This window comes from Chelonoidis abingdonii, chromosome 5 (assembly GCF_003597395.2).
Source record: "Chelonoidis abingdonii isolate Lonesome George chromosome 5, CheloAbing_2.0, whole genome shotgun sequence".
Lineage (NCBI taxonomy): Eukaryota > Metazoa > Chordata > Testudines > Testudinidae > Chelonoidis > Chelonoidis abingdonii.
In genome coordinates, this window is record NC_133773.1 from 41,900,841 (window position 1) to 41,919,431 (window position 18,591).

General features: G+C 40.8%; 1 protein-coding gene across 7 annotated transcripts in view; it reads right to left on the reverse strand.

The window, feature by feature from the left end:
- The window catches only part of PRDM5 (PR/SET domain 5), a 152,648-nt gene that overhangs the window by 22,390 nt on the left and 111,667 nt on the right, over nucleotides 1–18,591 (reverse strand). The window lies entirely within an intron of this gene.

Genomic DNA, 18,591 nt, shown 5'->3' on the forward strand with positions numbered 1-18,591 from the left:
TACATTGGTGGACGTGCAGGTGAATGAACCAGTGATGTTGTAGCTGATCTAGTTAGGTCCTGTGATGGTGTCGCTGATGTAGATATGTGGGCAGAGTTGGCTTCAAAGTTTGTTGCATGGATTGGTTCCTGAGCTAGAGTTGTTATGGTGCCGTGTGTGGTTGCTGGTGAGAATATGCTTAAGGTTGGAGCGTTGTCTGTGGGCAAGGACTGGCCTGCCTCCCAAGATCAGCTACAACATCACTGGTTCATTCATCTGCACATCCAGCAATGTTATATACGCCATCATGTGCCAGCAATACCCCTCTGCTATGTACATCAGCCAAACAGGACAGTCCCTATGCACTGAGGCCAAAGTGCTGGCATCGCGTCTGGCTCCGAGGCTGGGCAAAGAGCGGCCTTCATGTGGCAGGCCCTCAAGCGAATGTCGTATTCTTTGTGTGTCCTAGGACGAAACTTCTTACAGATGCGACGCTCTTTTTTTAAATGTGGGATTCCCCCAGGCACTTCAGACAGCTGCCATGCCACGCATAGGCCTATTACAGTCAGCACAGGGTGTAAAACTCGGAGATGGGGCATGCCCTAACTGACTAACTACAGTACTTCACAGCTACTTACTAACTAATCTACAATAAACAGAACTATTTACAGCTGGAACATGAAGTCGAAAGAGAAAGAACTGCTGACCACTTGCAAAGCAAGGGAGAGAGGCACTCTGATCAACCACCATTGGCGTTAGGAAGGAACTGAGAGGGCATAGAACTGGCAGTACCTGATATGCCGACCCATTACTGCGGAACTCTAAGGGCAGCCACAGCTGACCCTACAGATACCACTAAGGCAAAAGTCTCCGACAACTGTGTACGTGTTATACACACACACACACACCTGGAATCGACATGAGCAAGCACTTGAAGAACAACTTTTCTCTCTTGGAGGATGACCTTACATTATAAAGAACTGCTTTTTCAAAACAAAACCAATCGCACTATAGAAAAAAAAACTAACCAAGTTTCTATTACAAGAAACTGATACTTGGAGAAGAGAAAATTTGTAATGTGGAGAAAGAAGATGGTGCTTGATGCAACCTCCCCTCTAGAAAATCTGCAGATTAAAAACTAGCAACAGGTTGGACAGAAAATAAGTGTCATTGGAAAGAACAATGGAGACACTGAAGAAATTAAAAGAAAGATGGAAAGATTTAGAGCATAAAGCAAAGGAAAACATTGCTAACTATTAACAAGCAGAAGGTCGCTGGGAAGATAACAAATCGGACTTCACTTGAGTCTAGGATTGGTAGCTTTATAAATTCAGATTGTCTAAACGCCGCATGATCCCAAGCTACAGCAACAATGGCAGCAAAGTTATGTATTTTTGTACTGATTAGATAAATAAGGGATGAGACAGTCACGATGTAATTAACATCAAAGTGATTTAGTATTACATGTTTCAAGTACATAGGCATAAATAGAAACATCTATGGTAAAAAACAGGATTTAAAACCTTCCTTCTTCCAAAACATAAAGAGACCAATGGGAGCCCAATTGGAGGCTCGGCCTTTTCTGAAAAAACTGGTAGATGCCTAACTATGGGATTTAGCAGTCTAACTTTAGGCTCCTGTTTTTGAAAATCTTGGCCTTATAAAAGTAAACACTTAGAGACATTTAGTATTTGAACTGATAGATCTGATAGACAGATGCCTCAAGATTGCTGGTCTCAAAATTGCAAATCTTCTTTGTCTTTGAATTAAGGAATCATGGGTCATGACCCTGACTTCTAAGCAACTGCATTAATGTCTATAAGATTACAGCTCAGAGCTGTGCATGAATACCTAAAACTACCTCCCTTATGTCATATTTATCAAATAGATACAATATGTGTGTCCAGTCTCTTACAACTATGATGGATGAAAATACATAAAATTAGAAATATTTGCTGGTATGGGTGCTTATGTCTTTCTTACAGAAAACATATAACATATACAAATTAACATATATGGTGGCTTGTTCTTGCATTTTGATGGTAAAACTACCAACATAATATCTATTGTGTTGTTTAGGTAATAAACAAGTAAAACATGGCTGTAGTTTTGTGTAAATGTCTCCAAATAATTTTCTAAATCCTCCTAGGAACTTGGAATTGTTTAGCAAAATGAACATTAAAATATTAGCTCTTTCAGTAAAGACAAGAAAGTGATGCTGGATTGATGCTTGTTTTGCCAGAAACCCTCTCAAAACTCAGATAAATTAGACTGAGATAAGAATACATTTCATACACAAGGTGGCAAGTACAATTCACATATGAAGCATATAAACCATACCAGAGATATCTAGGACCTAATCTTTCTAGTTACATTAGATTTCAAATCAGTGTGTCTCCATTTATTTTAGCAGTTAATCCTGATCACGACCAACTCCCAAACCTCTCTCTACACTCAGTTCCCCATCCACCACATGCACCCCTTTCTTGTATAGGCCACACATGCCTAGGTTCACACATCTGTGCCAACTGAGTGTAAAATGGCTGTACAAAGACACAAACCACAATTTAAGGCCAAATCTCCACTTTCCTAAACCTTGTGCAGTAAAATTGCTCACACTAATGTAATTTAGACCAGTGTAAGGGTATAAAGTTGTCAAGGCCAGGGGCAAAACAGTATGTGGTTAGGTAAAAGTTAGTTTGATTCTAGGTTCCAATACATGTATTGGGGTGTGGCTGGTTAGAGAGACAAAGTTGGCGAGGTAATATCTGTTTTTGGACCAACTTCTGTTGGAGAGAGAGCGCTTTCAAGCTTACATGGAGTTCTTCTTCATGTCTGGGAAACTAACTCAAAGTGTCACTTGCTGAATACAAGATCTTAACAGAATGCTTAGCATAAGTAGTTAGCACATATTTCAAGAGGCCAAGGTGAAGTGGTCCGTTAATACCCCTTCAGTCATAGAGAGGCAAGGAAAGAGGATGGGGAACAACAGCTGGGAAGGTTGTTAGTGGATAACAGATTGTTATAGTAAGCCATAAATCCATTCAGGTCATGGTTTTTTAGTGTCTACCAGAGTTATGAATTTAAGCTCCCATGATTCTCTTTTGAAAGTGTTGTTTCTTTGAGGATGAGAGCTGATAGGTCAGATGAGTGATTGCTTAATGAAAAGTGTTCACTCACATGTGATGTGGTGTTTTTGTCTAATCATTTTCCTGTGTAAGTTCATTTGAAAGCATAGTGTTTGGCTGGTTTCACCCACCTAGTTGCTAATGGGGCACTTAGTGCTCTGGATGGAGATACACCACATGTTGTGATGAGGTAACATGTTGTAGGATCCATGGATCTTGAAAGGTGTTTTGTGGTGGATGTTAATCATTGTAGCAGTGGAGATATGTCTGCAGGTTTTGCATCTGTTGTTCTGGCAGGGTCTGGTTCCACTTTGAGTTGGTGTGTCCTGGTCTGTGGGGAGCTTGCTTCTGATTATGAGCTTGGAGAGCCTGGGGAGTTATTTGAAGGCCAGAAGTGGGGGTTCAGGGATGATTTTTTTTTTCCCCCAGAGTGTGGTCCCCATCAAGTATGGGTTGTAGTTGTTTGATGATATGTGGGTGGTGTAAGCCTGAGCCCCAATCATCTCCAAAGTCCTGTACAAATGTGGTATACAGTTTTGCTTTTGCAAAAACGCATACTCACTCACAATGGAAGAAACACATTTAGAGAAAAAACTATGAGCCTGGACTTTATGAAAGTGACTGTATTTTTTTGAAAAAAATCAATTTTGTGATAGAGCAGCCTTCAAATAGTATGTTCTGATTTTTTTTAAAATGCTTTTTTAAAACGAAGGCATTTTCTTTTCCCTCGTTGGTAAAACACCCTGAGCTGCCTGTATGAGATACTATCTGCATTCAAAGATGCATTTAATAATGTGTAAATTATTGTAATAAAACAGCTAACAGCAAACTACTTCACAATTAAGCAGACAATGAATGAATAAGCAATGAAAATCTTAGAGAGTCCTGAGAAGGTCTAGAAACTCCCTGTAGACATTACCAGCTGATGCAGAGTGGCATGGCTATTGGGTAGTTCTTTACAAGAAAATCTATTAGTTTAGCAGCTGTGGCAACAGACTTTTGAGCATCTGTGGATTCCAGTGACAGGGTGTTTTTTGTTTTTTTTTTGTTTTTTTAACAAGTAAAAAGGGTCTAAGGATAATTTTACTACCAATCAAATGGTAACACAGAATGCATTTTGTCTATTTTTTTTAAGGACCAACTTTCCTCTTAATGAAGGATTTCAGGGAGAGAGGGGGTAAAGGCAGAATCATGTCTGCTGCAACAAGGGCTGCATATCTAGCTGATTTTTATAGTTACCTTCTTTAAGACTAAAATGTATCAAATTGATTTATGTCTCAAAAAAAAACATTGGCAATATTTTGTTAGGTCCCCTCCACCAGCGTAACATCCCCTGTTGAGAAGAGAGGATAAGTCACCTAGATCACAGATGGTATGAGTTAATGAGGTCAAGTTTTGTACTCACATGAAAAATCTGAAAGAACTAATAAAATGTCTTTTCAACCATTGGAGATTGCTTAGAAATCAGAGCAAATGTCTCCTTCACAGACAGAGGTCTATTTAAAAAGTGTCCAACATGTATACAATTATCAGTGTAACGTTTATTCAGGAAATAGGCACTTGGATCAAATACTGATAGGAATTCCTAACGCTTGGATTGGCCAGACAGAAATATTACGCTTTTGTGATTTAAATTATTCTAAGATTCATAGACAAGAGAATATTAGATTATGGATAGCATGTTTTCTATTATTAAATTAATAACAGTATCTGCTGCTGCCAAAATTTAGCAGGAGAAATCTTTCAATTTACGTGTACTGTATTGTGTATGTAATAAAGCTGATTGAAAATTTTCCATTTAACAAGTATTCAATGGAACATGGTTTTTATAGCAAAACAGATATTTTCACAAAACATGTCAGTTTTTATTCAATTTTTTTTTATTCACAATTGAAAACCAAAAACATTTTGGGTTTTTCAGTAACTGAAATGCAAAATTTTTCAGTTTTAAACAAAAAACTGAACATTTTAAAAGAACATTTGATAAAAATGAAAAAAAAAATAATGTTGAAATTTTTCTCACAAAAAAAATCCTGACCAGCTCTAGTATATACTGTAGCTTGGTTTTATTATCACATTCATTTCTTGTATTTCATAGTATCTCTGCCTGGTTACGGCAACCCACTGCAAAGAAGTTCTATATAACCTGAAATAATTTCTGTCCCTGAGATTCAGTGAAAAAAGGCTTTACTTAAACAATCATGACAAAATGTGAACAGATGTTGATCTATCCTTAAAAGAAGAGCAACATCTACTTCAAAATATATTTTCCCTCTACTTGAAAAAAAAGTCATCATTCAACTCCAGAAAATAAAAGGTGTGAAAATGTAGGCCCTGTGGTATTCATACCTTCTGTCTCCTGTATGCAAACAAAGGGATTTCACTTACAGCAACCACAGTACTTGCAAAAGCATCATCTTCAAGAGGACAGATGTTTGAGAACTCACTCATGTCTCGCCAATGAGAAAATATAAACAGAAAAAACAGTTACTTACCTTTCATAACTGTTCTTTTAAACGTGTTGCTCATGACCATTCCAAGCTAGGTGTGTGTGCACCCATGCACACGGCTACTGGAGATTTTTCTCTTAGTGGTATCTGTAGGGCCAGTCCTAGTATTTCCTGCAGTCCTGTGCTTATGCACTGGTATAAAGGGGCACTGACAAATCCCCACCCTCTCAGTTCCTTCTTGCTGTCTACTCTGACAGGGGGGTAGGAATGCAGGGCATGAGCAATACATCTTGAAGAACAACAGTTACAAAAGGTAGCCAGCCATCATCATCATCTTCATGTTGACTCCATGCTAAATGACTCCCAAGCAGTATCCCCGAAGGTGGACTCAGTTCACAATCTGTAACATGAAGCTGGAGTCATCCGAAGCCTGCTGTGTAATGGCACAGTGGGAGGTGAAGGTGTGAATCAAAGACCAAGTGGCAGTTCTGCAAATGTCCTGAATTGGAACCTGAGCAAGGAAGGCCTCTGATGAAGCCTACACCCTCGTGGAATAGGTGTTCATGATCGTCAGGGGTGGCACCTTAACCTGCTTGGATCAGAACCTGATGAAGGTGGTTATCCAAGACAAGATTCTCTGGGATGAGACCACCAGACCTTTCCATCTACTACCGCTACAAAGAGCTGTGTCAGCTTGTGAAAAGATTTAGTTCTTTCGAAGTAGAAGGCCAGGACCTGCCTAACATCCAAGGTATGCAGCCGGCGCTTGTCAGATCTTATGAGGCTTTGGAAAGAAGACTGGTAGAAAGATGTTCTGATTAGTAGAACTGTGACACAACCTTTTGTAAGAAAGCTGGGTGGGGGCACAGCAGTATATAGTCCTTGTAGAACATCATATAAGGAGGTTCTGATGACAATATTCTAATCTCAGAGACCCTTCTGGTCAAAGTGATCACCACCAGAAAGGAGACTTTCCACAAAAGAAGCAGCAGAGAACAGGAAGCCAGCACCTTGAAGAGGAGACCAGTGAGTCTCGTCAGCACCAGGTTCAAGTCCCAGTGGAGGACGGGGTTGCAAACTTGCAGGTAGAGCTTTTCTAATACTTTCAGGAACCTGATCACCATCTCATGGGAGAAGACTGATCTACCACGCACTGAAGGATGGAAGGCAAAGGTGGTCTTTAATTAACAAAAGATGCTTTAGGTGGATTAGATAGTCTAAGATGAATTGTAGTGATGAACAGGAGGGAGAAAGGACATTCCTGTTATGTCTCGTGGTGAACAGGTCCAACTGGGGAGTCCCCCCACCTCTGGAAGATGTCATTGATCACTTCCAGTTGGAGGGACCACTCATGGCAATAGGAAAAGGACCTGCTGAGGTGATCCACCAGTGTATTCCAGTTCTCTGGAAGGAGCGATACCTCAAGACAAACTGCATGTTGGACTAGAATTTCCACACCTGTAGCACCTCCTGACACAGAGCCAAGGAGCAAGCTAATCCTTGTTTGTTGATATAGAACACCGAGGCTGTATTGCCTGTGAGAACCCGCACAGCCTTACCTGACAAGTAAGGAAGAAACACCTGGCAGACCAAGTGAATCACCCTGAGTTCTCTGCCAAATGAGAGCACTAGAGATAGCCCTTCCCACATTGTCCTGCCAATAAAATGCAATTCTCATTTGGAGGGAATTCCTCAATGGGGAGTTTACTTAGCCTCCATGCTCATTCAGGGCTTGAACTTGTTTGCACTGAAGTTAGTAATAAAACTCCAAATGAATTAAATGTTACAGAGAGAGAGAAAAAAAAAAACACACTCTCTCTCTCTCTCTCTCTCACACACACACACACACACACACACACACACACACACACACACACACTTTCTGCAAACAAGCCCTCAGTCATAGCTGCAAATGTGGTGGCCTAAATGTGAAAAACTAGTTGGCCTCATTAGCAATCTTCTGCATCAGCAGTCCTCTACCTGGTCATTGTCTAATAATTAGGCCAAAAAAAGTCAAATTTTGGTAAATAAAGTTAGGCACCTAAATAACTGGCTTTATTTGCAGAGGTGCTTGAACCTATTCTTGCATTCATTCAATGGGAGAACCCTGAAAACCAAGCCACTTCTTTAGTGTGTATCCACATTGATTTAGATGCATAACTTCAGGAACCTACGAAGGTAACAGAATGAAACATAACACACATTATACTGTAATTTCTCTCTGCATCCTTAACATTATTGTCAGCAGTATTCAAACCACTAGTAATTAGATTTAAAATGAATGGCAAAACTAATATATCTCATTGTTATCTTTTCTAAGGGCATACATAAATATATATATATAATATTTAATACAAGTGATGAAACAGCATTTGGGGGTGCCCTTCTCTTCTTTCTGTTTTCCATTATTGCCATGTACAATCTGGAACTTAATATAATACGAGTGTTTTTAAAAAAAAATGAAAAAGCTAATTCAACACAATGATGGCTTTGGAGTACACATATATGGTTACATTTAATAATATTCAAAAATGTATTTGAGTAAAATGCAGTAAGCTATTTCTTCTCAACAATTAAGCTTTGGGCCCTGCAGTAAGCAGCATCATGGTATATACTGTACATGATTTTGGAACAAACCCAAAACCTACTTCACTGGGTAGGTAGGTAGAACATGATATGTCCTCAAAGCTAATATGATTTTTAAGCTCACTACATCAAGAACTTCTACACATTCCCCTCTCACAATTCTTTGGGTGCTTCTATTTTTCCTTTTAAAAAAATTCACACTTACATAAAATTTTAATGTCAAGTTTGCCGGGATTTTCTTCTCTTTTCATTGTTGGAGGAGGTTTTGACTGCTCTTCTGTCTTTCCCTTCCTGTTTACTCCAGCATTAAAACTGACACCTAGGGCCACCCACAGTGTGCACTATTTAGCAGCTGCCAGGTCTAAATGAAACTCTGCAATGACTTTTCCGGCAGCCTTTCTTGTTCTGTGGATGGTTTGCAACCTAGTCCCACTGATGAAGTGCACACTGGTGAAGTGCATGACTTGTTATTGCATTTAGTAGACTTTACAGTTTTCCATCTCAAAGGTTTAAGCAAAGCATTGTTTTCCTTAGAACCATGTATAAGGCTTCTGAATAATAGTGCTAAATGATTTTTTTTTAATTCCACATTACTGTGCTTAGCTAATGCAAAAATACTTGACAGATGACTCTAGACTTTTAGCTATCCCTATCCTTAGAGTTCATGAAAATAATTGTATGGCAATATGTGTGAGAATCAACTATACTATAAAAATCAGTTTGAAGGCGAGGTGGAAGGTGAAGAAGGAATGGCACATAAATCACAGACTGAAATTTGTAATCTTTTGCAATCTAACTAAAGTTAAATTAGAATATTAGAGATGATGTAACAGAATTTAGACCCTTAAGTCTTTTATAGTGAATTTTGTGTATTAAATTAAACCTAGAACTCTATTAAGCCACCTAACCCAAAAAGTAACTCCAAGAAATGTTGCCACTTAAGAATGTTTATTGGTTTATTTATTCTATTTTTATTAAAATATTTAAGAATTACTGGAAATGCAAATCTAAATTTTGATTTTTGGCCTATTCATATGTGTACATTTTTCTGCTTTTCCTTATGAGCTATAAATTGCCTGTGAAAGAGTAATTGTTCATGATCTTGTCTTTTTATTTTTCAGTTTGCTAGAAACAAAGGAAAATTAATGTATCTTATGCTTTTACTTAAACTCTGAAAGGATATCATTAAAGAGTAAAGATAATCATAGCTAAGCAAAACTCAGTCAAAATGTCAAATACTTTTGGGGTTTTATTTCATGTGAGGCTGAAGATTGCTCAGTTTTTCAGGGAACCCAAATCCTCAACCTGCATCTGTGCATACATAGGGTCTAATCAATTTTGACTTCAGTGGGCTTTGGATCAAATCCACTAGGACCAAAGGCAAGCTGAAACACAGCCTCGTGGAGAATCCATGCAATGTGACTCTTGTCATATGTTTCCACAAGGACCTTTGTAAGGAATAGAGAGAAGTGGCCATGCTGGGGGGATGAACAGTGAGGGAACACATTCAACATAAGGATGAAACCTGATGTTGAAAATGAGCAATTAGACTGGTCACCCTATTCCCAGGAGAACCTAATCAGAGACAGATCACATGAAACAGAAATATTTTTCTTTTTTCAGCCCTGCTGTATTTCAACTAATTTTCAGTGCAGCAAAGCCTTTAGACTCAGGTTTTGCTCCATAGCACTGTGGAAACATAAGAAAAATTTCTTTATAGAGAGGAACGTATAGAAGGCAGCAACAAAAATGGCAATTGCTAACATTCATAAAAGTATTCTGTTTTGCACAGTCATGTTTTACTCTCAACACATCAGTACAACTTCCACTTTGGAGGGGACGAGGAAGACGATATAAATGGTGGTCACACTTAGGCCTGGTCTACACTGGGAGAGAGGAGAATTGATCTAAGTTACGCAACTTCAGCTATGTGGCTAACGTAGCTGAAGTCGACATACTTAGATCTACTTACCACAGTGTCTTCACTGCGCTAAGTCAATGGCTGATGCTCTCCCATTGACTCTGCCTCGCCTCTCGCCCTGGTGGGGTATCGGAGTCCACAGGAGAGCGCTCAGTGGTCGATTTATCACATCTAGACTAGATGCGATAAATTGACCCCCACTGGATCGATTGCTGCCTGTTGATCCAGCAGGTAATGCAGACAAACCCTTAGACTGTCAGTCTTGATTGTACTCCTTTAGCTGACTTTGGGTAAAACGGTCTATTTTTCTATAAAACTCAAAATGATGTTTAACAAAATATAAATAAATAAAGAGAAAAAGATTCTCTTGAATACCAATTATTATCATATGCTAGCTGAGAATTTATAAAACATTAGATTTCAGAAAGGATTGCCCTGTTTCTACAGGTAACTAATGCAATTTTTTCAGCACCATTTTTTTTTTTAAATGCAGAACTGAGCAGAACTTAATTATTTCATTTGTGAGATGCCTTTCACATCTCTTAATATCAATTCAACAATATACACTGTATGAAAAATAGGCAGGCCATTACTACATGGATACAATCATGATTCATTTCATATAGCAAAATACTGTATACATCATCAGTATACAGTATTTGTATGCTTAAGTATCCAGGCCACGTTTAATTGTTCAGATGACAACTGAATGAAAAGTTTGTCTGAATAAGCAAAAAATACTCAGCTATTGGTCACCAGTGATTGTTTAAAATGCTTTACACATGTTTGTTGACAAGTTTTCATAGTTTGTTATGAATGTATTTCTAACCATGTAAACAACAGTAAGGTCAAACTTTAGATGATGATATTTAGTCAAATCTTTTCTAAGATCATGGAATTCAATAATGTCCTTCTAGCAACAAATAAAGCCTTTGTACTTTTAGATATCACAGCAGGAAATACCTACACATAAAAGTGAACATTAGGAATAGAACTGTGTGGAAAAATGTAATCTGGCTTTACAAAGGATTTCAGTATTTGTTCCAGTTTGGAACAAAACCGCAAAATTTTGAAAGGGAATGAATCCCCAGCTCCAGGGCACTTCACCGGGTAGACTGCCTTCCTGAACCATGGAAGCCTTGGGTGCCCCAGGGTCCTAACGTACTAGAACACTCACCTCAGAGGTGAACTCACATCCCAAATGCTCAAACCACTGTATTAAAGGTTATAAGGGAGAGCTCCTCTTTCCCTTGACCCCACTTCCACCAGCATGAGGTTAAGGTATGCTTTGAAAATGCCTAATGGATGTTGGCTCAACAAGCAATATAGGTGTATCAAATCCTAGACTCAGGATCCTGTTGAGACTTAGCTGCCTGAGGTCCTAGACTGATGCAACTGTGTGTATGCCCACTTGCAGAGATTTAGGGTATGTCTACATTGCACACTAAACCTGGGCTCTAATTCAGATGTGAGCCCAAGCCTCTACCTTCTGTCCACACACAAATCAGTCCATCTCAGGGCAGTAAGCACTCAGTACCCTGCTAGAAGGGTGGGTCATAGCCTGAGTCTTGCTGTGACTTGGATCGAAGCCCTGTCATTTTACAGTGTAGTTGTGGCTCAAGTTAAAGACCTGAGTCAGAAGGTCTGTGTAGTTCTATACAGACACCTCAGCATGGCTGTGAGACCTGTACCTGGGTCTAGGAATTGTAAACTCAGGTTTTCAGTTCAGTCTGCATGCTCAAACATTGGTTTGGAAACACCATGTCCACAAGCCCAAGTCCCACAGACGTAGGTTTACAATGCAATATCAGCATATCCTTGGGCACCTAGGGGACTTTAATGGTACACTCTCCAGGAATTTTAGGTGCCTCCAAAGTTAGTTGTCAGCTGAGCAGGGGTTCTGAGGATCTCAGTGGCACCTAAGTGTTGGCCTTAAACATCTAGGTCCCTTTATGGATCTAGGTCCATAAGGAACTACAGGTTTAAGGGTATCCAAATGTATATAAAAGTTTGTAAAAACATATCTAATATCCACATTAAGAAACCAAATACGTCTCAATATTTTGAACCTGAAAGTATCTGAAATTTGAATAAGCTATTTGCTGTTCAAACTGGGGTTTGCAGTGTGTAACCTCAGGGATGCAGAAGTGGGTTGACGGCAGAGGGAATGTTGAATGGTGAAAATTTCTCTAGAATTTTCAGAAGCGCTCAGGATGGAAGGTACTTTCATTAAGAAAAATCACAGTTTCCAATGATTTGTCTGAATTAAGCTAATATTAAGTTAATATTAAAGCTAATATGTGCAAAGATAATTAACTATTGGAACAAACGCTGATGGATTCTCCATCACATGAAGTCCTGAAGTTATTAAATGAAGACTGAATGTCTTTCTAAAATATATGTGCTACCTCAACCAGAACTTATGGGCTTGATGCAGGAATTACTGGGTAAAATTCTATGACCTGTTTTATGTCAGACTAGATGATTATAATGATTCCTTCTGGTCTTAAAAGCAATAGTATTTTATTTTATACTATTAGTTACCTTTCAAACAATGACAGCTTCATAGAAATTAAGTTTTCTGCTATCCAGATGCAAATATGGAGCTGGGGTGACGGAGAGGGGAGCATGAGGGCAACTTAATTATAGCGATAAGCTTGTTTACTCAAAACATGCCAGTATTGAGCCCCACTATTTTGAAATGACAGATCCCTACTTTGGTGTGAGCTTATACAAAATGTCACTCATATATAAACAAACTTGACTTTTAAACTTCAGAACTATGGGTTAAGTGGTATATAAATAACCTGACAGCACTAAAACCAGGAATTCAAACAGAATTCTGTGTCTGCCCACAACATGGCTGCAAGGATTTCCACTCATTTGCTTGTCAAAAAAGAGGAGAAATAGGACATTCCAGCCTCCTATTGGGCAGTCATGACATCTCAGATGTATTGAAATCATCATACTATATATGACGTGAGTTGAGTAAGCTGAGGAACTGCTGTTTTCTTGGCTTCTGAACTGATGCTATTTTGATTAAATAATTGAATTATTACAACAATAAATTCTGTTTGAGCCATTTTAAACATCAAATAGATTACTTACCTGACCAATAAATGGAGTTCTCTGAGCTATGTGGTCTCTATTTGTATTGCACACCAGGTGAGCATGCACACTGTGCACCTGAGACAAGAAGATTTTTGCTAGCAGTGTCTGTTGGTCTGCACCTGTGCTCTTCTCCTCCTCCTGAGAGTATAAATGGCAATGTGAACTGACTGCCTCTCCATTTACCTTTCTACCATGAATAGCCCCAGGATAAGACTCCACAGCAGAGATGAAGGAAGGTGGGTAGTGGAATATGGCTAGGGACCACATACGTTGAAAAACTCCAGTTAATGCTAGTAAAAATCTTCTGATCTCAGGCTCATACACACCTCAAACAGAATACATGTAGAGACCATCACCTGAAGAACTTTATTTATAGAAAACAAAATTTCCACTCAGTAAAATCCAAATACCAATGTCTCCTGGTTGCTGCAGACTGACTAGTTAGTGTGTCTGGTTGAACTGTTCTGTCATGCAGAAGCAGAGCTTGAACCATTTCGTTTTTCCTCCTACCTCATATTCACGTAAGTAAGTCCTTCACCCATCTTTCATTCAGTCCCATATTTTACATGTCTTTTAAAGCCAGCTGGTAAGTTTTAAAGGTGTTAATGGTGTTTTGCTTACATACAACAGTGGCAATGTGGAAAGACATATGGGAACACATGTAAGCAATGTATTAAGTAAAAGGCTCTAGAGAGCTGCCAGACTGAGAAGACAGAGAGAGAGAGAGAGAGAGAGTGTGTGTGTGTGTGTGTAAAAAAATTCCCGTCTCAGCCCCGATGGGTGGTATGTGTCTTCCTCAACCTCGGGTCCTCTACCAGAGGCCTGGGAGTTGAGGGTTCTGCGCAGTATCCTAGCTGTTCCTAGCACGCACTCTTCTGGACAGAGAGCTCTGATGTTGTCCTGGATCTGTTGGAGCCACCTACCAGCTTAGGAGTCACAGCCCCGAGGGCCCTACCACCACTGGGACCACTTGGCCTTCATTTCCACATCCTCTCTAGTTCCTTTCAGGCCTGTACTTCTCCAGCTCTCATTTCCTCTTCCTGATTGCTGTCACTTGGCACTGCTATATCTACACCACCGCTGTCTTCTGGCCTGTCTATTACCACGATGTCTGGTTGATTGGCCAGTACTGCCTGTCCGTCTGGATCTGGAGTCCACGGAATCTTAGCCCTGCTATTCCCACAACCTTCTGTGGAATCTCCATCTGGTCTTGGGAGGTCTAGCTCATACGCTGTGCAGATGTTCCTGTACACAATGCCAGCCACTTGGTTGTGACGTTCAGTGTATGCTGTTCCTGCCTGCATCTTACATCTGCACTATGGTTGGACTGTCTCCGAGCTCTCTGCACAGTCGCACCTTGGGTCCTGCACCAGGTGTGTGGTAGACCCCTGCTTCAATGGATCTGGTGCTCAGTGCCTGTCCTGTGCTGCATGATCAGTGCCTCAGTGCTGTCTTTAGTCCAGCTTTCCAGCACTGGTAGGATTTCCCAATGTCAGCCACCGCTATCTGTCGATGGTACATCCCAGCAGGGTCTGTCTTGCCATGGCACTTCTTCTGCTGGTCTTTCCTCCATGGTCTGCTGCTGCCTTCAGGCATTCTTCAGCAGCTCATCTTGGGGCCATCTTTACTGATGTACTCCGATGTTCCGGTTCATCCAGGACAGTGGCTTGACGCTTACCAAGCCCCCGCCGCTTCTTTCCGGCTGGTATACAGTCTCTGTTGGACTTGGGGTGCAACCTCCGTGCATTGTGAGAAGCTTCCGGGTCTTCACATCGGCAGCTTCCATGTCCTCCTTTGCCGCTCACTATACTGGCAGGTTATCTGATGACCAGCAGGGCGTATCTGTTGATAGCGTGGATCTTGTTCTTCCCAACTGAGCTGGCTCTTCAGAACCTGTCTCTATCCTTTGGTGATACTTGGATTTGCTGTTTCCTTGCCTCTCATCGTGGTTTCCATGTGACTGTGGAACCAAGGTACTTGTAGCTCGTCTGTATGTCTGCTATGTGGCCCGTGGTAGCTCCACCCCATCAGTCTACTACGCTTCCCTCTCTTCACTACCATCGGCCACACCTTCTCCAGTCGAATGACATCCCGATATCCTCACTGTAGATCCGCGTCAGGTGGATTAGCGAGTCGATGTCTCGTTCATTCTTAACATACAGCTTGATGTCATCCATGTAGAGGAGTATGGGCTGATGGTAGTTCCACTCCTGAACCTGTACCCGTACCAGTCTTGATTATCTGGCTGAGGGTTAAGCCTATGCAGAACAGCAGCGGGGACAGTGATCACCTTGTATAATGCCGCACTTGATGACCACTTGTGCAAGCTGCCTTGAGTTGACTTCCAGTGTTTTTCTCATAGTCCCATTGAGTTCTTGAGGAAGTCCTTAGGTCCTGTTGACTTGTATAGCGCAGACATTCAACAGATCCACGTGTGCGGCATTGAGTCGTAGGCTTTCCTGTAGTCAATCCAGGCTGTGCTCAGATTGGTCTGTCTAAGACCTTGAGTCTGGGCGACTGCTCTATCTATGAGCAACTGGTTTTGAGCCTCTGGTGTGTTCCCAATGCCCTTCTGAGCTGTGCTCATGTGCTGGCCCATATGGTCTGTAGCTTGGCGGCTATGATGCCTGATAGGACTTTCCATGTTGTGGGGAGACAGGTTATTGGCCGGTAGTTGGACGGTTTCTGCCCCTTGCAGGTCTTTCATGATCACACTGTCCTTCCTTGTGTTAGCCAGGTTGGGTGGGAGCCTGCTGCTAGCAACTGGTTCACTGTGCTGCTAGGCGTTCATGCACTGCTGTTAGTTTCTTTAGCCAGGAGGTGTGGATCATGTCTGGTCCAGGTCTGTCCAGCTCTTCATGTTTTGACCGCTGCTGGATGTCTTTCTACTGTGATGGGTACTGGTTTCTGTTCTGGGATTGCTGTGCTCTGTTCTCAGGTCCTGCAGCCACTTTGACTGGTGTATGATCTTCTCTTCTCCCATATGTTCTTCCATGTACTGTTCAGTTTCTCTGCTGGTGGCTCTGCTGTTTTGTGTTGTTGCCTGCAGTTGGGAGTACACCTTGGATGGTCTTTGGAGAACAGGGCATTTACTTTTTTGGCCTCTGCTTCCTCTAGTGTATTCCTTAGCCTGGTCCAGTGCTGTGACTTTGTTTAACAGTCTCTAGGCTTCAGATGGAGTCAGGTCTTGTATTTTTCAGTAGCCGAGTCTTATCCTTAATCTCTACACCCTTCTATGTTCCACCAGCTGACTAACTTCTCCCGAGTCGCCTTGATCTTATCCTCCAACCTCATTTCCAGGTGGTACCATACTGTTGTTCTTCTTGATCGTGTAGCCAAGCATTCCAGGATTACAGAGCTGTAGCGTATACAGTCATTGATTTGAGTTATGGTGGTATAGGATTGTCATGAGGGCTCTATTGGCATCTTCTAACATACTATCTGATGGTACTTCTCCACTGAGCCTTGGTAATCGGTCTCGAGGATTGACGTAGCTAGTTCTCCATGATCTTATGCCTTCATATCAGCTGCTGTGCTCTGCAATGGAGGGGTGGCAGTGAGTTTCAGCTTCAGTGTGGGCTGCACATCCACTGTTCTTCCAGTCTTCTTGGTCTGGATGTAATGTGGAGTTGGTCTACACAGCTGTGAGAGCAGCTTCCTCTTACATGTTGAAGCGTTGCATAACTAGCTGTTTCTCAGTAAGTGGGATGTAGGTCTTTGTCCATCATCGTCCCTCTACGTTTCATATATCCCCTCATTAGGTCTACGTTGTAGTAGCACATTCCATCATTCCAGTTCTCTCTCGTCCATGAATGGTTTGTTCCAGTAGCCCACTTATCGTCAGATTGTCCTGGTTCCTCAACATCTGGCGCGGACCTGTTATCCGGGCGACGTCGAGCAGCATGACTCTCCTAGTTCTGTCCTCTCATTTTGAGGTAGGCAGGTGAAGCGTTAGGGGGTCTTTTGCCCAAGGGCCCTACTGGAAGTTGGGTACCAACCGGGATTTGAACCCCGGTCTCTCGTATCAAAGGGCGGCAACTCTTAACCACACACTATCCAGTCGCTTATATATATATATATATATAAAAATTCCTTACAGAGGTGAGTTATTATGGATATCTAAGTGCATAAATAACAGAAGGAAAATCCTAATGAATTACACTTCTCAGAAGAGCAATTCTGTAAGTATTCCAGTTCTGGCAAATAAAAGCTTCTTACTTCTTTGAAAAGACTAATTTCCTTAGACTGCAAAAATAATGTGCATCTGTGAGCACTTCATTGTCTGCATTATGCAGGTGATCAAGATCTATCTACACAAAGTGAAATTTACAATACTTTTCTATTCCACAAAGGGTGTCAGCGCACATCCAGCCTAGAATCTGTCCCCAACATGGTGAGGGTGGGGGAGACCAGAAATAAATAGCACAAAGCTGGTTATGATGACTTTACGTCACTTGGGATTCTCATATGGAAGCAGAATTCATAGCTGCCTGTTTAAAGCCATCTCTTTTGTTAGACAGGCACAAGGGGGAGAGAGTGGGAGCAAGGGTTGTCTTCAGTAAATAAATAGATATACATGACTAGCCTTTTAAACCAGAACAGATGACTCCGGGGATATCTGTGATCCTAAAGCCAGAAAATAATCTTCAGAGACATCTCCAGCCTGCATTACAGATATTATTCCTACCTTCTTCACAAGGTTGTTTTAAGACTTAATTGATATTTGTAAACAGTTATTAGGGTAAAAGCGCAACACATGCCATTATTGTTATTAAGACAGACAAAGAGTTTGCCAGAGACTAGATCTGGAGGTAAGAGAAATACAAAAATGTAGGGCATTTAACTCTCTCTCTCTCACTAATAATGATGCTTTTATAGTGACACTAACCTATTAATTGATTTTAAACACTGAACAAGTCCCAAGACAACATTGTTAGGAAGATAGTAGCAATTACCCCTCTTTATATGTGGAAAAATGAGGCACAAAAAAAACAAACAAACAACAACTTGTCCAAGGTCACACACAGATCAATGTAGGCATCAGAAATAGAATTCTAAGATTATTAATTTTTATGCCCTTTTCCTCCATTTTGAAGCACAAATAATATCTTTGAAACATCCTCCCTTTATACAAATAGCAATAATTTATTTCCTTGCATTGTCCATGGACAATCATGGTTCTTAAGCAGGGGTAGACAACCTATGGCACGGATGCCGAAGGCGGCACGTGAGCTGATTTTCAGTGGCACTCTCACTGCCCGGGTCCTGGCCACCAGTCCAGGGGGCTCTGCATTTTAATTTAATTTTAAATGAAGTTTCTTAAACATTTTAAAAACCTTATTTACTTTACATACAACAATAGTTTAGTTATATATTATAGACTTACAGAAAGGGACTTTCTAAAAACGTTAAAATG